The sequence below is a fragment of the Macaca fascicularis genome, chromosome 15 (genome assembly GCF_037993035.2).
Source record: "Macaca fascicularis isolate 582-1 chromosome 15, T2T-MFA8v1.1".
NCBI lineage: Eukaryota > Metazoa > Chordata > Mammalia > Primates > Cercopithecidae > Macaca > Macaca fascicularis.
Window position 1 is genome coordinate 55181835 of NC_088389.1, and position 25358 is coordinate 55207192.

The following is a 25358-nucleotide window of genomic DNA, read 5'->3' on the forward strand; positions in this document are numbered from 1 at the left end:
GCCCTTGGCTGCTTAAGGTCATGCACATTCTGCTTCTAATGGATATTTCTGTCTTAAAACCATGATCTGCCCTTGTCATCCTTCAAATCTCTGTGATTTCTTTTTCTGTCATGAGCCAGGGAAAGCTTTTGGCCTATGAAAAACAAGTGATTATGTTTTGCCCACAAGATAATCTCAGATGATCTCTGTTTTTAGGTAAACTAATTAGTAATGTTCACAACATCTGTAAAGACCCTTTTGTCATGTGACCTGTTTATGGGCATGATATCTCATTAGCTTTACAGTTCCAGGGTTTGAGGGTGGATAATCTTATAGTGCAATTGCTCGAATTTTGCCTGTTACACCCATCTTAAAGCTAGCCTATTCTCACAACCACGATAGGAAATTCATCTATTCAGTTTTACAGCATTCACTAGGTAATGCCAAACATTTTTACAAAGTAGTTATATCAATGTATGTTTTCACTAGGAACATATGAGTTCCTATTGCTTCAGATCCTGGCTAACACATTCTATTGATATTTTTTTTTTCTTTTGTCGATCCAGTAGGTATATAATAATGTATCCTTAATGTTTTAGTTTGAAATTGTTATTATTATGGATTATGTTTAGTACATTTTATAATTTCGTGGACTATGCTTGTCAAAAGAACTGCTTGCCTATTTTCTACTGGGTTTTCATTTTTTAAAATTAATTTGTAGAAAATTTATATGCAATAATTGAAAGTTTTGCAGCTTTACAGCTATAAGAAGAAAATAGAAAATTGAAAATATTGGGAGCAAACAAGATGGGTATGAGAAATGGTCTAAGACTAATGGAAATTAAACTTTGGGGAGATGGACACTTTGAACAAATAAGAAAGAGAATAATTTACACAGCAAAGACCCAAATGAGTGAAGTAGGGATTAAATCTAGCACATTTCTTGACTTTTAAAAGTGATATAAAAAGGAGAAAAACAAAACCAAACAAAAATAACACCCCCAAAGTATAAAACTGGGGCACTGAAAATCAAGTCTGGATAGAGAGGCAACAAAAGCAGATTAGTGGCCTGTGAACAACCAAACCAAAAAACAAAACAAAAGAAGGAACCAAAGAAAAACCAATGCAGCTTATATTTAAATAAATCGAAGGCCGGAAAGAGAGAGATAGATCATGATCACATCATTGCACTCCAACCTAGACAACAGAGAGAGACCTTGTCTCAAATAAATAAATACATAAATAAATAAATGTCTAACTTGCTATTGCTTATGTTTTGCATTTGAATAGTGTTTCCTAATACTTTGTATTTCATAATCATTCATCAACATGAAGCATACAATTTTAAATAATACTTTGATTAAGAAAAGAATTTGAGAGAAATTACATTTACAAGGACAAAACATAGCCTTTCCCATTAACTACAGAGGTGAAGGGAGAGAGAGAGAAAAAAAAAAAACTTAATTTTACAATGATACATACATTTTAACATTCGTGCTGTATTGTAGAAAATATAACAGCACTTTAGATTAAATAAGAATCATTCTCTATGGCTAAAAGATCCAATATTCAAATACACAAGCAAGATATATAAAAAGAAATAAGTCACGTTGTTTCAAATAACAAACAACTATCAACTGAGAGTGTATTAAATCAGAAAACAAATCTTTTTAAATTTTTACCAATTCAAAAGAAGGCATGAGTATTTTTAAATCAAATTATTTTTATCTTCCTTGATATTTATTTTCCCTCAAAGGTCTGCATTAACATTCTAAAATATACTAAAAGTTTTATGAATGGAAATATCAAATGTTTGAAATGGTTAATACTGCATTGGGGAATATATATATTCAATTTTTATTTTCTTACACTAACTTGATTTTCTAACTCTTTTATTTTGACATGAATTAGGTTATAATGTTTTAAGACATCAGTGTCTAATACAGATGTTTTACATTGCAAATTCTTCTCTGTTTTACAGAGTTTGAAATCAAAATATTCTCTATTTCCTCTTGTGCGGATAAAATTCTGATCATTTCAACATCAGTGATTATTTATGAGTAGTGACTGCTGGCATAACCACATTTGTCTACAAAAGCTAATTTTTACATTGCAAGGGCTAGAATGATATTCTACTTTTATATGTGATAATTGTACATATTTTCATGTTTGTTAAAATTTCAGCTATACAATATTGGCAGTAAAATAAGAAACATTTAGTGTCTAGAATGCATTAATTTGATTTAATTTGTGTTGTCTTGTTTTATTAATTTTTTCCCGAGAAATAATATGGGTTCTTGAAATGTAAACAATATCTAATTTTGTCAGCTTTTTGCCATTTTGTATTCTTCCAGCATTTAAATCTACTCGTATTTTTTCTCATTCTTTTTAATAACTTTTAATGCCATTGGATACAATACATAATACAGCAGAAAATGCTCAATTTTATATACTATAAATGCTAGGGTTCTGTGTCAACTAAAATCACACAAAAATAGTTCTCCAGATACATTCTATAATCTATTTTCTTCTTAACTGGTCAAAAATTTATTACTGCCCTTAAAATCAGGCCATGCAATATAAATTAATTAAAATGTAAGTGTAAATACACTTTTTGTCATTTATATTTAATATCCTTTATTAATAATACAAATATTTTATATCCAAGACTTTTTGACACCAAGGGAGTCCACTTCCTTGATACAAAGCAAATATTTTGCAGCAAAATATTTTTAACATAGTTAAAGTTCTTTCTGGGAAATATTCAGTAACTATAACATTGTATGTTTACTTGTTTGCCTTATAAAAATAAGGAAAAGAAATGTAGTATATGATGAGAGTAAAAAGTTTCTCAGAACTGAATATCTGAAAAAATTTACTTTGTGAAGATAAACAATATATGAATTCTTTACCAAGCTGATGGCAATATCACATCCTACCAGTAACTATAAACGAGCAGTGCCATCTGTCTAGGACTCTAGCAAATATTCCTAATTATATATTTTAGTAGAATTATTCATCATTTCTCTCATCCCTTGATCTTTGTTTATTTAATGGTACTTTATTTATTTATACTTGCTGACCTATTTATATTTTGTTTCTTATACAATACATTCGATATGTATTATCTACTCATAAAAATTTAAATACTCATTTAAAAATTGGTTGAGCAATTCATGTAGATTAAATGTTTAAAGTACTATAATAATTATAATGATAACTTTCATTTACTAAATGATTATTATATGGTAAACACTGTGATAAAGTGTTTACATATTTTTATCTCATTTATGGGAGAGTATAATCGTGACCTGCCTAGTGCTGGAGATCACTGGAAGGAATGACAATTTACCTACCACTGTTTACTGTGGAATTGTGAATACGTTAACTAAACTCGATAAACTTATTCCTATTACATATAAAAGTTTATAATATTAGGGTGATCAGTATTCTGATAATTATTATTTTACCATAATTGATGAAAATTCACACTATACAGAGTCTTAAATGTAATTTAAGAAGAATAAATCTATGCTAAAAGTCATACTTTGTATTAAAAGCCATGGAGTTAGCATGATATTTATCACATAACAGCTATGTCCTAGGCAGCTTATCAAAACAGCTTACATCTATCAACTTTCACCAGTGATTGACTATTAAAAGAAATTCCCTAGGCTAATACTATTCTATAAACTTTCTGTGATGATAGAAATATTCTATATCAGTGTTATCCATTACAATAACCACTAGCCATATGTGGTTGTTGAGCCCTTTAAATGTGGCTTGTACTGTCTAGGAACTGAGTTGTTTTGTATTTATTTATTTATTTATTTATTTATTTATTTATTTATTTTTATTATATTTTAAGTTCTTGGATACATTGCAGAACGTGCAGTTTTGTTACATAGATATACATGCATCATGGTGGTTTGCTGCAACCATCAACTCATCATTTACATTAGGTATTTCTCCTAATGCTATTCCTCTGCTTTCCCCCCACCTCCTGACAGGCCCCAGTGTGTGATGTTCCCTTCCCTGTGTCCATATGTTTTCATTGTTCAACTCCCAATTATGAGTGAGAACATTCGGGGTTTGTTTTTTGGTTCCTGCGTTAGTTTGCTGAGAATGATGGTTTCCACCTTCATCCATGTCCCTGCAAAAGACATGAACTCATTCTTTCTTATGGCTGTGTAGTATTCCATGGTGTTTATGTGCCACATTTTCTTTATCCATTCTATCATTGCTGGGCATTTGGGTTGATTCAGGTGTTGGCTATAGTAAATAGTGTTGCAATAAACATACATGTGCATGTGTCTTTATAGTACAATGATTTATAATCCTTTGGGTATATGCCCAGTAATGGGATTGCTGGGTCAAATGGTATTTCTAGTTCTAGATCATTGAGGGATCCACACTGTCTTCCACAATGGTTGAACTAATTTACACTCCCACAAACAGTGTAAAAGCATTCCTATTTCTCCACATCCTCTTCAGCATCTATTGTATCCTGACTTTTTAATGATCACCATTGTAACTGGCGTGAGATGGTATCTCATTGTGGTTTTGATTTGCATTTCTCTGATGACCAGTAATGATGAGCTTCTTTTCATGTGTTTTTCGGCCATATAAATGTCTTCTTTTGAGAAGTGTCTGTTCATATCCTTTGTCCACTTTTTGATGGGGTTGTTTTTTTCTTGTAAATTTGTTTAAATTCCTCATAGACTCTGGATATTATCCCTTTGTCAGTTGGATAGATTGCAAAAATTTCTCCCATTCTATAGTTTGCCTGTTCAGTCTGATGATAGTTTCTTTTGCTGTGCAGAAGCTTTTTAGGTTAATTAGATCCCATTTATTAATCTTGGCTTTTGTTGCCATTGCTTTTGGTGTTTAGCCATGAAGTCTTTGCCCAGGTCTATGTCCTGAATGGTATTGCCTAGGCTTTCTTCTAGGGTTTTTATGGTTTTAGGTCTTACATTTAAATCTTTAATCCATCTTGAGTTGATTTTTGTATAAGGTGTAAAGAAGGGGTCCTCTTTCATTTTTCTGCATATGGCTAGCCAGTTTTCTCAAAACCATTTATTAAATGGGGAATCCTTTCCCCATTGCTTGTTTTTGTCAGGTTTGTCCAATATCAGATGATTGTAGATGTGTGGTGGTATTTCTGAGGCCTCTGTTCTGTTCCATTGGTCTATATATCTGTTTGGGTGCCAGTACCATGCTGTTTTGATTACTGTAGCCTTGTAGTACAGTTTGAAGTCAGGTAGTGTGATGCCTCCAGCTTTGTTCTTTTTGCTTAGGATTGTCTTGGCTATAGGGATTCATTTTGGTTCCGAGTTTTTAAACCCAATTTGAAATCTGAATATCCCCATGTGCCTACTGGCTACTGTATTAGAAAATGAAATTCTAGAGAACATTCAATTAGAAAGGCATTAAGATGCTAACCTCCAGACCTTCAAGTGATATGAATTACTCAGATTCCTAGAAATATATAGCAACCACAATTGTGGTAGTGCCACAATTAACAACTCATAGTCAATCAAGTTTATTTTGAAACAGTTTGAAACATACAAGTTTATTTTGAAACAAACCCAACCCCCCTAAAACCTCATTTGTAATATTTTGCTAGGCAATTTTAAAAGAATATCAGCTGCTCTTTTTAGTTCATAATGACAATACATTTTAAAACCTAAATAAACTCATCAATAGTTAATACCATTAGGTCTTCAGTCCGTTTTTAAATTTTCCCAATAATTTTATAAATAAAAAATTCAAAATAACTTTAAATACTTTCCATATCTGCATATTGGTATGGTAGGTTTGCATTTGTTTGACAGGTCTTATAAAAGTCTTTGAAAAACTATTTGGCTCATCTCATTCTATTCTTGGAGTTTTCAACTTACTGGTTGAAAACCCTTTTTGTACGTGGTTTCTCGGATAGACATTTTTCATATTCTGCATTTGCAAATATCTTACTATCTATATTTTGACTTTGGCTAATTTAGCTGTAGCATGATTTAATATTTCTCACTAATATCTTCTACCAAAGCATTTGGTAGAACTGAAATATTGTTCAATGTCAGCTTTTCTTTTCTGGCAAGATTACCTCATTGAAAGTGTTGCTTGCTTCTATCAGGAGGCACAAAGTAACCAGTGATCTAGTTTTACTGTGTGATTCTCACGGCCATATTGAAAGACTAGGTCCACTATTTCTTCAATGTTTTTAAGTAGTGGTAATATAATTTGAACATTTGTTGCTTATTCATAAGCTGGCATCTATAATTTAAAAAGGTTTCTCTAGTAACGATTTTGCTATCCTAATGCAAAGTTTTTTTTTTTTTTAAATGAAGGATAAGTGATTATTCCCTTTTGTCATTAATAATTTTTTAAAATATAAACCCTAGAAACCACCAAAGGTTACTATAAATTTGTTTTAATATCCTTATTAACTCAAGAATGTAAAGATACTTTATACATTTCAACCCACTGCAGTTGTCATCATTTTTCTACTCAAATGATTACATCCTTGACCACCAGAAGTCTCTTCAAGTTGGCTGCTAAGTAGTTTGAAAATGACTTATCATTTAAAGGTGCTAGATAAAAAGAAAATTCTTCTTAGAGAAATTACTAGCTCAGAAATATTTGTACGTATCTATTTCTGAGCCCTTTACTTTACCTGCTATATATACAGTATTTATCCCCAACTAATATCCCACTATTTTGATGAAATTTATTTTAAACTGCATCATGGCACCAAGAGAGACATTTCTTCCACTTGATTGTTTTCTCTCAAAGATTTTTGGATCGTTGCCCATCTATATACATTTTAGTATTCATCAAATTCCTTAATAAAGTATTTTGAAACTTTTAATTGACTTGTAGTGGATGTATGGATCCATTTGTTTGGAGTGCATGCCATCATGATTTTGAGTGTTTTCAACCATAAAAAATCTGCCTTTGATTGTCTGTGTCATTTTAAAACTTCAAAAATATCTTTCCAAATGTCTTAGAAGCTGCAGGCATGTATTCTATTAGTGTGTTTTTCTGCATATATTTTTCATTGCAAAGTTAGATGATATTATATATATTATATTCTATTATAATATATAATATATTACATTATACTATATATTATAGTATAATATATACATAGTAAATAAGTATAATTAATTATATAATTTACATATTTTAATTATATAAATATAATTCAATATATATATTTAATTTGGGTAAGGTATAGGTAACCTAAAATTGATGAGCTTAACTATTTTTAAATATATAGTTCGGTTCATTCACATTACTGTACAACCATCACAATTCTTCATCTCCAGAACATTTTTTTAATCTTCTCAAAGTTAGCTATTAAACAATAACTTCCCATTTCCTCTTTTTCTCTCATCCTGGAAAACTTCACTCTACTTTCTGTCTATATGAATTTGACTTCTCTTAGGTATCTCATATAATTTTACTCATACAATATTTCCTTTAGCATGATGTCTTCAAGATTTATCCATGCTGTAGCATATGTCAGAATTCCATTTGTTTTTAAAAAGGGATTGAATAAAACTCCATTATATGTATATGCTACATTTTATTTATTGTGTCATGTGTTGATGGGCATTTGCATTGTTTTTACCTGTTTTTCTGTGAATAATGCTGATATGAACACTAGATCATTTTACTGGATGACTGCTAACAACAGGTTTCTGTGGTTTTTGTGTAGATGACCTGAGAGTATCCCCTCAGTAAAGGAAGTGAATGGATCACAGATCTGCTACTCAATACCATTTCCGTGCTGTAAATATTAGGAAATAAAAAAATATTACTAATTCCTGGCATTATTTGGCATGTGTAAAATTTAAAAAAGAAAAACAAATACTAGAACCTGAAATAAATTTCATGTGGTCACTGAATAAGTATAGATGAATAAATACTTCTATTTAAAAAATAGCAATGTTAACTTATTTTAAAAATAGTAAAGATTTTAATAAATTATATTTAATTAAATTCTATTAACCTAAAAATAAATATGCAAATATTGTTCAAAATATGTCAGAAATATTCACTAGAAAAAATAATATTCAAAATATTAAAATATAGACATTTCTAAATATATATATAAATAGACAACAGGTATATGAAAAAATGCTCACCATCCCTAATCATCAGAAAAATGCAAATTAAAATCATAATGAGATGCCACTTCACACTTGTTAGATTGACTATTATCGAAAAGACAGAAGCTAACAAGTTTTAGAAAGTATGTGAAGGAAATGAAACCCTGTATTCTGTTGATAGGAATGTAAATTAGTACAGTGATTATTAAAAATCATATGGATGTTCCCCCCAATAATAAAAAATAGAACTAACATATGATCCAGCAATTCCACTACTAGGTATATATCTAAGAAATAAATCACCAGCTGGAAAAGATATCTGCACACATTTTAACTTTTCACACCACGAAAAATGATGAATATGATTACATCAAGATAGATGTAATGCATATGTGAATTACTTTGTTTAGTCATTGCGAAGTGTACACATATGTTAAAACAAAATATTGTACATCATAAATATATAAAATGTTTATTTATCCTTTAAAAATAAACCTAAAAGGTAAAAATTAAAAACTACTTAATATTTTGATGAGTGCTAAGATTGTTCAATGGGGGAAAAAATAGTCTCTCTATTTCCATATAACAAAACTGAGTTTGTATTTCCTAAATCTATAAAAAGGAAAAAAAGAAGAATCTCTTCAACAAATGGTACTACCACAAGTGGGTATCTATAGGCAAAGGACTGGACTTGGACCTGTACATTACACCCTAGGCAAAAATTAAATAAATCGAAGATCAAAATGTGCATGTTAAAAATGTAAAAGTCATAGAAGAAAACATAGAGAAATAGATTCATGTCATTGGATTTGGCAATGACTTCAAAAGAACAAGCAACAAGGAAAAAAATATTAAAAATGGAACATCAGAAGACAGTATCAAAAGAAAATAAACCTTCATAATGAGGAAAATATTTATAAATCTTATATATCAAAAGAGTTTAGTATCCAAAATATGTAAAGGACTTGTACATCTCAACAACGAAAACACAAGTGACTCGAAACAATTGGCAGAAGACCTCAATAATCAGTTCTTCAAAAAGGCATACAAATGGCCAACAGACACATAAAAATAAAGTCAACATCATTAGTCATTAAGAAAATGTAAAACAAAAGCACAATAACACTTTACATGCAATGATATAACTGTAATTTAAAAACAAAAACGTAGGCAGGGTGCGGTGGCTCACAATAATCCCAGCATTTTGGGAGGCTGAGGCGGGTGGATCACTTGAGGTCAGAAGTTCGAGACCAGTCTGGCCAACAAAGCAAAACACTGTCTCTACTAAAAATACAAAAATTAGCTGGGCCTGGTGGTGCACACCTGTAACCCCAGCTACTTGGGAGGGAGGCTGAGGCAGGGGAATCACTTGAACCTGGGAGGCAAAGGCTGCAGTGAGCTGAGACTCTGTCACTTTTTTTGAGACTCTATCTCAAAAAAAAAAAAAAAAAAAAAAAGTATTAAAAAGTATGTGGAGAAACTGAAACCTACATCTGTTGCTGAAGGGAATGTAAAATTCCTCAGTGAACCACTAGCCAGTGTGGAACACTGTTTGATGATTCCTGAAACAATTACACATAGAATTCTCAGCAATTTTCTTTTTAGATATGTACTAAAATGATAGCATTAGGAGATATACATAACGTAAATGACGAGTTAATAGGTGCAGCACACCAATGTGGCACATGTATACATATGTAACAAACCTGCATGTTGTGCACATGTACCCTAGAACTTAAAGTATAATACAAATAAATAAATAAACTGAAAATAGGTGTGCATACAAAAACTTGTGCACAAGTGTTTATAACAGTACTATTGACGATTACCAAAAGGTGGACACAACGTCAGTAGCCATCAACTGAAAAATGAATAAAGAAAATTAATGTATTTATAAATGGAATAGTATTCAGCCATAAAAATGAATGAAATATTGCTGCATGCTAGAACATGGATGAGTTTCAAAAACATTTTGCTAAGTGAAACAAGCCAGACATGAAAGGATGTATAGTGTATGATTCCAGTTATAGGAAGTATTCTAAATATGCAAATCCATGGATACAGAAAGCAGATTAATGTTTGCCAGGGGCTCATGGAAGAGGACAGCTGGGTGAGTGACAGATGAATGGATACAGAATTTCCCTTTGGAAAAAAATATTTTATAACTGGATGGAGGCAATGATTCCATGGCATAGTAGATGCAGTAATGCCACTGAATGGTATGCTTTAAAATGGTTCATTTAATGTTATCTGAGTATTACCTCAAAAATCTATTTATTACATGAATATATATGTATATATATGTATTTATCTGTGTGTGTTTGTATGTGTGTCTATGTGTATATGTTTATGGGAGAGAGAGAACACACAAGTGAGACCTGCTGCCCTCCAGTAGGAGGGCAACAGTCTCACGATATCAACCCACCACATGTTTGCAGATGTTGGGGTCACCGAGAAATATATGACTCACATAGGCACTGGATAGAACACTTTTGCTTATATAGAAAAGATACCAAGCAAGATCAGCTTCAATAATGAACATCAGTCCCCATGGCAACAGACCTCACCTGGCAGCTGATGCAAGGAGATGGTCTGCGTACACACCTCTTGTGTTGCAGATGAAGGACCCTATTCCCACCCCTTCAGGAATAGATAAAGCAGTGAGGCCGGACAGGTACCATATGATTTACACACTTAAGTAGAACAAACTTGCTCATCAAATCCAAAAGAAGGAAAAGTATTTCCAAGCAGTAAGATACATCCAGCACTGGCAGTAAGGTCTTTTTATTTAATTGCAAGAACATCCCCCAGCCCCAAGTCCACTCTTTGGTTGCTATACAAGGGACAACAATCTACCTTGCTGTCTTTCCCAACAAGGTAGGATGTTTGCCTTTGGGTGATAAACATGTTTTGTAACTGTATAGAGGTGATGGCTCTACAATATCCTAAATACACTAAATGCTACTTTTTTACTGAATTATATACTTATATTTTATATATATATAATATATTTTATATATTTTATATATTTTATATATTTAATATATTTTAATATTTTATATATATAATATATATACTTATATATTTTACTGAATTATATACTTTAATGTAGTAAATTTTATTATTTGACTATTATCTCAAATAAACATGTACACATATATACATACAAATATATATCACTTACATATATGTTGGTTATATCTACATATATAATTTGATTATGTAATATATATATATCTTAGTTATACCTACGTATTTTCAGTAAATTTATTTATTAAACCGATGAGATCTCAACCATAATATCAACAGAATTTAGGGCACTTTATTTATTTTTTTTTTCTTTTTTTTTTTAATTATACTTTAAGTTCTAGGGTACATGTGGATAACGTGCAGGTTTGTTACATATGTATACCTGTGCCATGTTGGCATGCTGCACCCATCAACTCGTCAGCACCCATCAACTCGTCATTTACATCAGGTATAACTCCCAATGCAATCCCTCCCCCCTCCCCCCTCCCTGTGATAGGACCTGGCGTGTGATGTTCCGCTTCCCGAGTCCAAGTGATCTCATTGTTCAGTTCCCAACTATGAGTGAGAACATGCGGTGTTTGGTTTTCTGTTCTTGCGATAGTTTGCTGAGAATGATGGTTTCCAGCTGCATCCATGTCCCTACAAAGGACACAAACTCATCCTTTTTGATGGCTGCATAGTATTCCATGGTGTATATGTGCCACATTTTCTTAATCCAGTCTGTCACTGATGGACATTTGGGTTGATTCCAAGTCTTTGCTATTGTGAATAGTGCCGCAATAAACATACATGTGCATGTGTCTTTATAGCAGCATGATTTATAATCCTTTGGGTATATACCCAGTAATGGGATGGCTGGGTCATATGGTACTTCTAGTTCTAGATCCTTGAGGAATCGCCATACTGTTTTCCATAATGGTTGAACTAGTTTACAATCCCACCAACGGTGTAAAAGTGTTCCTATTTCTCCACATCCTCTCCAGCATCTGTTGTTTCCTGACTTTTTAATGATTGCCATTCTAACTGGTGTAGGGCACTTTAAAAAATGTACAAATGTTAATGAAAATTTTGAAAAGGAGCAACATGATTAAAAACAAATAATTGCCAAAATTAATACATTATATATATTACCATTTAAAGTGTTCATGGAAGATAACGAGGAATGTAATACTTTTAGAGAAATATATATCTTTAGAAGTTGTCTAGAAGTTAATAGTAACATTTCAATCATTGAGAAAACAATAAAACTTTTTCCAGAAATATATTTTAGAACAATTGAATAATATTGGTAATAAAAATATTGTTGTATAACTGAGTGGAAAATGTGGAAGTTAAATATACTCTTCACTTAAATAAGCTCCAAATACAAGAAATGTAAATAAAATAATCTGTAAGTATGCCATTTAAAAATAATAATCCACATAGAAATATATCTATGTGAGCTTTCCATAAAACCCCAAAACAAAACAAAACCACATTGCTGCATTGCATTGGTGGATAGATTGATAGGTAAACCCCGACGAAACAAAAGTCAAAATATAAATAAGCAACTAGAGAAATTTGCAGCACATGTTCAACACAGGCTTATTTCCTTATTATGCAGAAAATGCATTAAAATGAGAGAAATATCATTAAATTTATGCAGTCACAAGAGACAAAATATAAATGAAAACAAACACATTAACATGTGTGATCTTATTAAAACATTGAAAATGAAAAAAGTAAGATGATAACTTTTATCTGACAAACGAACAGCATACTATGTTGTCAAGGTGTAAGAAAACACTTGCCCTCAAAGAAGTGAATGGGAATAAAATTAGACAAAAAATTTTAAGACTACTTGAAAGTGTCTATCCAACTTTAAAGATTCACATAGCATTTCTCATTTCTATTATATATATATACACACACAAAAGAGCAAATGAGTGAGTGTAAGTAGGTATATTCATCACAGCATGCATATATTAATGAAAAACAATTACCTATGCTTATGAAAATAAATATGTGCCGGGCGCGGTGGCTCAAGCCTGTAATCTCAGCACTTTGGGAGGCCGAGACGGGTGGATCACGACGTCAGGAGATCGAGACCATCCTGGCTAACACGGTGAAACCCCGTCTCTACTAAAAAATACAAAAAACTAGCCGGGCGAGGTGGCGGGCGCCTGTAGTCCCAGCTACTCGGGAGGCTGAGGCAGGAGAATGGCGTGAACCCGGGAGGCGGAGCTTGCAGTGAGCTGAGATCCGGCCACTGCACTGCAGCCTGGGTGACAGAGCGAGACTCCGTCTCAAAAAAAAAAAAAAAAAAAAAAAAAAAAAAAAAAAAAAAAAAAGAAAATAAATATGTAAAATGCTCTGAAGTAATAGAATGTAATATATAAAAATAGGAAACAATAGCGATTACACACACACACATACATGTGAATGGTAATATATTCAAAACATCATTAAGAGAAATCATATGTGTCTGGGTAGTATTAAATCATGACCCTATTGAGCAGAAAAAATTATGCATCCCATCCCACATACAAACTCACATAAATAAACAGATTTGGCATAGCAAATGAAGGGAATCACATGCCATAAATATTACTGGTCTCTGGAGAATGAGATGTGGAGTTGGAATAAAGTGATAATATAAGTTTCAACTTTCTATACAATTGAATATTTAAAAATTTTATATCATACACATAATTTATTTTAATAATAAAATTTTAATTAAAATAATTGTTATTTTTAAAAAAACTAATTAATGTAGTTAATTGTGTCAAACTCGCTCAAAGGAGCACTTGTTTCAATGAAGAAACTCATTTTTCTTGGTAGATGTTTCATATGTTTGCCACAAATTATTTTATTTTTAACATACAGAATTCTGACCCTGCCAACAATGCTTCAGAATGCATGATTTTGTGTTCATGCATTCTGCAAGATAAGTTAAATTAATGAAATATAGAGGGCTCCCTAAACAATAAACATTCTTCAAGGACATTTAGACATGGAAATTTTACATTCTTAATATTTGGACCTCATTTGGCTGCCTGGATAATGAAAATGTTTAATTAATCTACACAGCTCAAGTTCATTAGAGAATGTTCTATTGAGGAATGCTGTGTAATTTCTTCTGAATCTATTAATCTATTTTATAATGATATAATTTGTTCTGGTAACACTACCAAAGTAAGTATTTTTATCATGCATTAAAATTTTCTAATAATCTTAGTCATATTATGCAAAAGACTAATGCAGTACTTTCATATATATAATGTACATTCTGATGAAAATCTCAATGCTAGTTTATTTAATATGTGAATTTAATATAGTTTGGAGAGGCTTTATGATTATGGCTAAAATGGTACTTTGAAAATATACCATGCTGTGTTTGGCAGCTTCTGAAAAAGCTTTCAGTCTTCCAGTGAATCATGCGTTGTAGCATTCATGACTTTCCGTGATCACCTCTTCTTTAGTGTGGGCTCACGGAGTGACATTTTTCTAACAAATAAGTTATAGCAAAGACGGTGGAGTGTCACTTCTAAAATTAAGTTACCAAAGACTGTGTCTTACATTGTGTTGACTTTCTCTTCTCGCTTGCTCTGTCACTTGATTACTCTGATGAAACTAGTTCCCATATGGAGAAGATCACTTGACAAGGAATTGAAGAAGTCTCAGCCAAGAACCAGAAAGCAATTGACACCTTCAGTCCAGCAACACATGAAATACTAAATCCTGCCATAAATGAGAAGGTTTCATTGTTTGTAACGGTTGAATAGTATTCTATTGCTTACCACATTTTCTTTGTTCATTCATTCATCGATGGATACTTGGGTTGATTCTGTGTCTTGGGTATTATGAATAGTGTTGCAATAAAATAAAAATAGTACAGGTCTCTCCTTGACATACTGATTTTATCTTTGGATATATTCCCAGTGGTAGCACCAATGAATCATATGGTAGTTTTATTTTTAATTTTGGGGGGATCTTCCTTGTCTCCCAAAATGGCTGTTCTAATTTGTATTCTCACCAACTGTGCATATGTGTTCCCATTTCTTCACCTCCATATCAGCTTTTATGTTTTTATTTTATAATAGCCATTCATTTTGGGTAGAGGTGATACTCATTGTAGTATTGATTTTCATTTTTCTGATGATTAGTGATGTTGAACTTTTTAAATATACATATTGAACATTTGTTCATCTTTGAGAAATGTCTATTCGTATCTTTTGCTCATTTTTAAACAAATTATATGGCTTTCATTTTTTAATGTTTTTGCTATAGAATTGTTTGATTTTTAAATGTATTTTGGATATTAACCTCTTGTCAGGTTTATAGTTTGCAAATGTTTTCTCTTATTCAATAGGTTACCTCTTAACTGTGTTGTCTCCTTTGTTACGCAGAAGCATTTTAGTTTGATGTGATCCCATTTTTCTCTTTTCTTTTTTTGCCTGTTCTTTGACTTCTTATCCAAAAAATCCTTACCAAGAAGAATGTAATAAAGCTTTCTCCCTTTTTCTCTTCTAGTGGTTCTATAGTTTTTTGTCTTATATTTATATTTTAGTTCTATTTTCAGTTGATTTTTATATAAGAGATAAAGGAATTGTTTTATTATTTTTCATGGAAATATCCAGTTTACCTAGCACCATTTATTGAAGAGACTGTCCTTTCCCTAATGCCTGTTCTTGGCAACTTTGTCAAAAACTAGTTGGCTGTAAGTGCATGAATTTTTACCTTTGTTTTCTATTCTGTCCCATTGGTCGGTGTGTCCATTTTTATGCCAATGCCATACTGCTTGGGCAACTATTGCTTTTTAGTGTATCTTGAAATCAGGTAATATCATGCCCCAGCTTTGCATTTCTGTATTTCGCTTTTGTTTTTAGGATTGCTCTTATTATTTAGGGTGTTTTGTGGTTCCATGAAAATCTTAGGATTTTTTTTTCTGTGAAGAATGTCATTGGCATTTTGACAGGAATTGCATTGAATCTATAGATTGTTTTCAGTGGTATGGACATTTTAATAATAGTAGTTTTGTAAATAATAAGTAGCTATTGTAAATAAGACTGCTTTCTTAATTTTTTACAGGTAGTTCACTTTTGATAATAGAAACATGACTAACTGTATTTAGTAAATTTACATCTGCCAGCTTTATTGAATTTATTTATTAGTTCTAACAATTTTTTGCTGGAGTCTTCTGAAATTTCTATATACAATCATGTGGTCTGCAAACAGGACAATTTGACTTTCTTCTTTCTTCTTTAAAATTTGAAGCTGCATATTTACTTATCTTGTCTAATTGCTTTGGTTAGCACTCCTAATACCATATTGAATGAAAGTGTTGACAGTGGGCATCGTTTTCTTGTTCCAGATCTTAAAGGAGAAGCTTTCAGTTTTTTCTTACTCAGGTGATATTAGATATAAGATTGTCATATGTGGTCATTATTGTATTGAGTATATTCCTTCAAACCTAATTTGTTGAGAGATTTTATAGTGAAGGGATGTTGAATTTTATCAAATATTGATAAATATTGTTCTATACCTATTGAACTGATTATATGGTTTTTGTCCTTGATTCTGTAATGTGATGTATCACACTTACTGATTTGTGTATATTGAAACTTCCTTGCATATCTAGGGTGAATCTCATTTGATCATGGTGAGTACATATTTTTAAAAATTGCCATTGAATTTGATTTGCTAGGATTTTGTGGAGGGTTTTTGCATCTATGTTCATCAGAGGTATTGGCTTATAGTTTTCTTTATTGTGTGTATTCTCTGGTTTTGCTTTTAAGGTAATACTAATCTCATAGAATGAGTCTGGAAGAATTCCTTTTTCTTTGTTTTTTTGGAATAGTTTGCAAAGGATTGGTGTTAGTTCTTCTTTAAATGTTTAATAGAATTCAGCCATGAAGCCATCAGGTCCTAGGTGTTTCTTTGATAAAAGACATTCTATCACTGACCCAACCCAGTTACTAATTATTGATCTGTTCAGATTTTCTATTTCTTCATGACACAATTTTGGTAGATTTTGTGTGCCCAGGGATGTATCCATTTCCTCTAGGTTTTCCAATTTGTTCTTTTAAAGTTGTTCACAATAATATCAAATGTTTCTTTGTATTTCTGTTGTATAATTTGTAACTTTTCATTTTTACCTGTGATTTTATATATCTGAATTTTCTTTTTTTTCTTTAGTTAACCTAACTAAAGGTTTGTCAATTTCTTGTTTTCTTTTCCAAAAATAAGCTTTTCATTTTGCTGATCTTGTGTATTTTTTGTCTCTCATTTATTTCTGCTCTGGTATTTATTATTTATTTATTTCTAGAAATTTTGGTTAGTTTATTCTTGTTTTTCTAGTTATTTGAGGTGCAACATTTGGTTGTTTATTTGAGATCTTTCTAACTTTTGGTGTAGGCATGTGTTACTATAAACTTTTCTCTTAAAACTGTTTTTACTTTATTCTATAATTACTCTTACTTTTAAGTTACTGGTAGGTTGTGTTTTATTTGTATGTGTCTCAAGAACATTTTTGTTTTAACTTTCTTCTTTAATTTCTTCACTGACATATTCATTGTTCAGTGGTATGTTGTTTATTTCCTATGCTTTTGCATAGTTTTCAAAGTTCTTTCTGCTATTGATTTCTAATTTATTTTATTACAGTCAGAAAATATACTTGATATGGCTTCAATTTTTTAAATGTATTAAGACTTATTTCATGGCTTAAGATATGATCTGGAGAAAGTTACATTTGCTTATGAGAATGTGTATTCTGCAGCTATGTGTATTCTACCCAGAAAACTGGGTAGAATATTCTGTAAATGTCTATTAGGTCAATTTAATCTAGAGTGCATTTAAAACAGATTATTATTTTTTGATTTCCTCTGTAGAACATTTATCTATTGCTTAAAGTGTGGTGATGAAGGATCCTACTATTTTATTGATTTTTTTTTATCTAATAAAATCATTTATATGTATGTGGTTTTTCCAGTGTTGGGTTCATATACATTTACAATTATTATATTATCTTGCTGAATTGAATTTTTGTTGTTGTGTAATGACCACCTTTTACTGTTTTTACAGTTTTTTACTTGAAGTTTTATTTTTATACTTTATAAGTGATGTGGCTTGGCTTTGTATCCCCACCCAAATCTTATTTCAAACTATAATTCCGAAGTGTCGAGGCAGTGGCCTGGGCCTGATGGGAGGTGAGTGAATAATGGGTCCTGATTTCCCCTTTGCTGTTCTTATGACAATGAGTGAGTTCTCACAAGATCTGGTTGTTTGAAAGTGTGTGACACTTCCCCTTTTGCTCTCTGACTGCCTCTCCCTCTCTGCTGCGGTGAGATATACTAGCTTCCCTTCGGTCTTCTGCCATGATTTTACATTTTCTTAGGCTTCCTAGCTATGCTTTCTGTTAAACCTGTGGAACTGTGACTCAATTAAAACTTCTTTCTTCATAAATTGCCCAGTCTCAGGTAGTTCTTTATAGCAGTTTGAAAATGAACTAATACAGAAAGTATAGCTACTCCTGATCTTTTTTGATATTCATTTGCATGCAATATCATTTTTTATCATGTTACTTTCATTCTATGTGTGTCCTTGCACATGAAGTAAGTCTAACATAGGCATGTAGGCAGCATAGAATTCAGTCTTTTTTTTATTGTTAATACATTCAGCAACTCTATGTCTTTTGATTAGATAATTTATTCCATTTATATTTAATGTTATTACTGATAAAGAAGAACTTAACTGTGGTCATTCTCTTTATTGTTTTGTCTATTATTATTTAGATTTCTTTCTTTCTGTCTGTCTTGTTTACATTTGTGGTTTTGTAATTTTCTCTAGTGATAAGCTTTATTTATCTTTCTCACCTCTGTATCTACTATAATTTTTTCTTCTGTAATTTTTTGTTCTTTAATCTTTTAATTCTACAGCTTATATAAAACTTCTTATTTACAAAAGTCTATTATAAAGTGATAATTTTGTTCACATACAAATATTTCAAACTGTTACTCTCTCCCTCATAATTTATAATTTTGTTGCCTTAATTTACATGTTTTTACATTCTATATTCCTTAGCAACTTATTGTAGCTATGATTATTGTTGGACCATTTTGATTTTCACATTAGAGATTTGAAAGATTGCATATTGCCATTATAGTAAAGGAGGATTCCAAATCTGATTATAAGATTACATCTATCTGTGAGTTTTCTATGTTTTCACAGTAGTTATTGACTTTTTTTTTTACTTACTTTTTTTTTGTAAGGCTGGTATGGTGGTGATGAATTTCCTCAGCTTTTGTTTTTCTGAGAAGTATGTTATTTCTCCTTAATAATTGAAGGATAGTTATGGTGGGTATAGTATTCCTGGTAATTTCTTACACAGCATTTTTGTAAATATTATCCCACTCTCCTGACTTGCAAGGTTTTGGCTGAAAAATCTGCAGATAATCAAGTAGTGATCCCCTTATATGTGACATATGCTTTTCTGTTGCTGCTTTTGGAATTGTCTCTTTGTCTTTGACTTTTGACAGTTTGATTATAAAGTTTCTTGAAAAGAACTTCTTTGGGTTGAATCTAATTGGTGTCTTTCGAGCTTCAGGAGTCTGAATGTTTATATGTCTCCAAGACATGAGGAGTTTTCAATAATTATTTTTGCTACATTTTCTATGTTGTTCTTCAGCTCTCATCCACTTGAAAATCAGTAATGTAAATGGTTTTCCTCTTAATGGTGGGATAGATCTCATGGCTTTTCTTCACTCTTTATTTTCTTCTGACTTTGTTATTTCAAAAGACCTGACTTCAAGTTCAAGAATTATTTCTTCTGCTTTACCTAGTGTGCTCTTAAAACTCTCAATTAGGTCAAGCGTGGTGGCTAACGCCTGTAATTCCAACACTTTGGGAGTCTGAGTTGGGCAGATCATGAGGTCAGGAGTTCGAGACCAGCCTGACCAACATGGTGAAACCCTGTCTCTACTAAAAATACAAAACTTTGCCAGGTGTGTGGCACACAGCTATAATCCCAGCTACTTAGGAGATTGAGGCAGGAGAATCACTCGAACCTGGTGTATGGAGGTTGCAGTGGGCCAAGATCACACCACTACATTCCAGAGTGAGACTCCATTTGGAAAAAAAAAAAAAAAAAAAAAGCTCTCAATTATCTATTTTTTATTTCACTCACTGCAGTCTTCAGCTCTAGGATTTCTATTTGCTATTTAAAAATAATATCTATTCCTTTGTGGAAATCCTAATTCAGATCATGAATTGTCTTTCTGATTTTGTTGAGTTGCCTATCAGTATTGTCTTTTATCTCACTGAGTTTCTTTAAAATCATTTCCAGGTAATTTATAAATTTCAATTTCTTTGGGGACAATTACTGGAGAACTATTGTGGGGTATTGTGTGGTGGCATCACATTTTCTTGCTTTTTATTTCTTATGTCTCAGTATTGATATATATGCATCTGAATGAATGGTTGCCTCTTCTAATTTTATAGAGTAGATATCATAGGAAAAACTTCCCACCTACATATGTGTCTTATGGTGTTGGTTGGGTGGATATATTGGCTTTGGTTTCAAGTTGGTACAGTAGTGCAGTATCAGAGATATAAGTCCACAAACCCTGCCCGCAGTCAACAGGCTTCACATAATTTGGCAGAGCAGCTGCACAGCCTCCTGCATCCTAGGCCACTGAAACATTTTCAGGTATCACTGACATTGACTACAGCTTAACAGGCTGCAGGTATTAAAATTTAATAGAGAAAAGTCCAAGAGTGTGACTTCACTGGTAAATTTTGCCAAACATTAAAAAAACAAAACAAACAAACAAACAAAAAAGCACCAATCCCTCTCAAACTCTGCCAAAAATGAAGAAGAGAAAACATGACTTATTCTATCAGGCCAATGTTCCCTAGATCCAAAGCCAGAAAAACAGACAACTGGAAAAGGAAAATACACACTAATAGTAAATTTAAGTGCAAAACTTCTCAACAAAGCACTACTAAACTGGATACAATTGTATATTAAAGCATTATACACCATAACCAAATAAGATTTATCTCAGGAATATAAGGGTAGTTAAACATATGATAATCAATGTAAGACACCATCACATTAAAAATGATAGGAGAAAAATGTCACATGATTATTTCAATTAATATACAAAAATATACTTGTACTACTCCTGCTTAAACGTGCACTTAAAATGTTATCCAAAACTGTTACACGAGAAATAAAAGACATTCAAATTGGAAAACAAGAAGAAAACACTCTTATCACAAAGGGCATTATCCTAGATACAGAAAATCTTAACCACAGAAACCTGTCAGAGCTAATCAATTGGTAATGTTGCATATCAACCGACAAAAATATCTTCTTTCTCTACAACATCAATGAACATTCTGAAAAGATAATTAACAAATCAGTTCCACTAACAATAGCATATAAAAGAAAATATCTTGGCCAAAATTAAATCAAGGAGAGGAAAGACTTGTACACTGAAAACTCAAAATATTACTGAAAGAAGTTAAAGAAGACCTAAGCATATGGAAAGTTATCATGAGTTCATTAATTAGAAGACTTGATATTAAGATGACAATATTACCCAAAGCAATCTAAAAATTCAATGCAGTCTCTATCAAAACTCTAATGGACATTTTTGCAGAAATGGAAAAGCAGAAACTCAAATTTCTATGAAATTGGAAGTGATCTTAATAAGCAAAACAACTTAAAAGAAAAAGTTGGAAGTATCACACTTGCTGATTTCAACATTTACTATAGATATACAGTAATCAAGAGTGTCAGACTTGCATAAAGACATATATAAAGTAATGGAATAGGATTTTAAGTCCAGAAAATAATTACATTTTTAACCAATTGATTTTTCACAAGTGTGCCAAGACCATGCACTGGAAAGGTATAGTCTGTTCAAGAAATGGTGCTAGTGCAACTAGAAATCTATATGCAAAGAATAGTGTTTTATTTCTACCTCACACTATATAGAAAAATTAACTCAAAATGAATCTATAACCTAAATATGAGCTAAAACTACAAAAATCTTAGAATAAAACATAGGGCAACATTTCCTGACCGGGGATTTGGCAATAGGTTTTTAGATATGACCCCAATGGCATGAGCAAAAAATGGGAAAAAAATATTTAGAGATAAATGAGACTTCATCAAAATTTAAAATGTAGGAATCACAAAACATTATTAATAAAGTGAGAAAAAATTAATCTGTAGAGTGGTATGAAATATGTGCAAACTATGTATCTGATAATGGTCTAGTATATAGAATATATGAATAACTTTTACAACTCATCAAAAAGGACAAATAACTCAATTAAAAACTACACAAATGACTTGAATAAATATTCCTTCCAAAATATTTATAAGTGACCAACAAGTACAAGGAAAGTTTTTACATCATTAGTTATGATAAAAAGACTAATAAAAAGTCCATGGGAAACTACTTCACCCCCTCAATGATGGCTATAATAACTTTTTTAAGTAGCAAGTGTTAAAACGATATGGAGAAAGTGGAACCCTTGTATTTTGCCTATGGGAATTTATGTGCACCCTTGTGAAATACTGTTTGGTGGTTTCCGAAAACATTAACCATACTATAACAATTAGACCTAGATATTCCACTCTTATGTGTAAGCTCCAAATTACTGAGAACAAGTACTCAAGCAAATATATGTGAATGCATGCTCATAGATAGTCACAATAGTTCACAATAGTCAAGAGATGGAAACAATCCAATGTCTATCAACAAATGAATACATAACCAATTTGTGGTATATTCATACAATGGAATATTATTCAGTTATAAAAAGGAAGGGCATACTGATGGATACTACAATGAGACCCACCTGACAACTGCATGATAAGTGAAAGAAGCCAGACACAAATGGTAACATGTTGTCTGATTCCACTTTTTATGAAAGGTCCAGATAGATAAATGTAAAATACCAGATTAGTGGTTTTCAGGGGCTGATGATAGGGAATAAGAAATGGACTGCTTAGTAGGTATGTGGTTTATTTTGGAGTAATGAAATGTTTTGGAACTAGATAGAGCTATTGTAATTTTGAGAGCTTCCTATTAGTTCAGTTATAGTCAAATGGGCTAAAAAAATAGAGAAACTAGGAAAAAATACTTGCATATCTGAAAAATTAATATAAATCACACATGGGATTGCAGATTAATAGGGGAGGTAGTAACTCAATAAAAGATGTAGAAGAAATTGGTTATATTGATAATTATATATATTGAATGATTTTATTGAAATGAATACAAAGTTTCATTTTTTAATACCTTGAAAAATGAATTTCAAGGTAACTGTAAGTAAAGTTAAAAAGCAAAACTTTATGATTTGTGATATATATTACAAATATCTTTATTTGAACTGTGAAGATAAAATGTTAACAGGCTACAAAAGTAAAACATAATAGGAAACACTGAAGAATTGAAGTATATGAAAAATAAGACATATTTAAGTAATATTTTCTTATAATTTAAAATATAATTTCATATAATTATGTGAAAATTGGTTTGTATGAAAAGGTTGTATGTGGCATGATACTACTAAGAAGAAGCAGCTAAGCTGGATGTCGTCGCTCATGCCTATAATCCCAGCACTCTGTAGGACCTAGGCAGAAGGACTGTTGAGCCTAGGAGTCTGAGACCAACCAGGACAACACAGTGATACCACCATCTCTACAAAAAATAAAACAATTCACCAGGATTACACTGCTGCACTACAGCCTGGGTGACAGAGAGAGATTCTGTCTCAATAATAATACAAATAAATAATATAATATAATATAATATAATATAATATAATAAGAAGCAGCCATAGAGAGTATCAGGGAATATTTGCAACGTTGAAAACCAAAAACCATTAGTGTCTAGATTGTATAAAAACTCCTAAAAGGTATTTTAAAAATATCAGTGAACAAACATAGATCACTACCATTGTAAGCTTACATCTAATGGAGAGAGATAAGCAATAAGAAGTCTACTGATAAATAATTATATAGTGTTTTAGAAGGTAAAATTATTATTTAAAAAATAAAAGGTAGAGCAGATTGGGGTGAAATAAGATTGATAGTAAAGGCATTGTTTGGAATTGTAAATAATTACAGTTTATTGAAAAGGTGTCAGATATAGGACAGTGACAATGATGGAGTGAACCTCATTCCTAATCAGCAAAATGTAAATTAGTTCTTAATTAGGATATTATTTCTCATACTGATACAGCTTTTCTCCACCAGGATTGTGGAGAGTATTAAGACATAATCCCTTAAGGTGTTTAACATATGTAATGAATTAGTCCCTCTCCAGTTCATTTAGGATGCTACTAGTTATGTTCCATTCTTGGGAGAATTGAGAAGATAGTGACTCAATTCACTGTCTCTGTTTTGTGTTCAGATAAAAAATCCCAGTTGAGAAAGACTATGAGAAAAATAATTTTATCACTCTGTTAGTATACATTGGGAAGGATGTTATTTATATGAAGTAAATTAGTATGATAATTTCAAGAGTAATTTGGGAATATTTGGTGAATATTGAAGTGAATATGAAAATGTACACACCTTTGGCCTATCAATTTACCCTCTAGCCTTACACTCTTGGAGATATTTCTGAATATGCAAATGAAGACAAGGATAGTAATACTTATATTAATATGGTTTGAAAGGGAGGAAAGTGAATGAACCAGAACTATATACTGCCAAGTGGTAAATTATGATCATTCTTTTATTTACATTTCCCCTTGAGAAAGTGAAAGTGGGTCTATGGCTTATATTTCTTCATACCTCATGCTTAAGTAATTGGATACCATTACTCATTTTTCCAGTTTGTTTATATTTTGACAAATAAGGACACACTCTAAAAAGTTGATTTTGTACAACAGAGGTAGAGAATCCTAGAGTAAATGCCGTATTTATTATTTGATAAATTATATTTATCCTATTTCATATATTATTGTATTTGAATATATAGTTAACATTTTTGATCCCATGTCTGCCTGTCTCCTTAATTCATGCATTTTTCATCTTCTGAATTTGTCAGTTCTTCTGAAAAAATAATTAGTAAGAACAATTAGATTTATTTCAAAATTTCTTTCAAATTTATTCTAATCAATTTTAATTCTGATCACTATTATTAAGAGACATAGTGAAATGTGATGCTTCTCTGTTGCTTGGTACAATGGTACATACTTATTTTTATGTAAATGGCATCTTACCTTTAT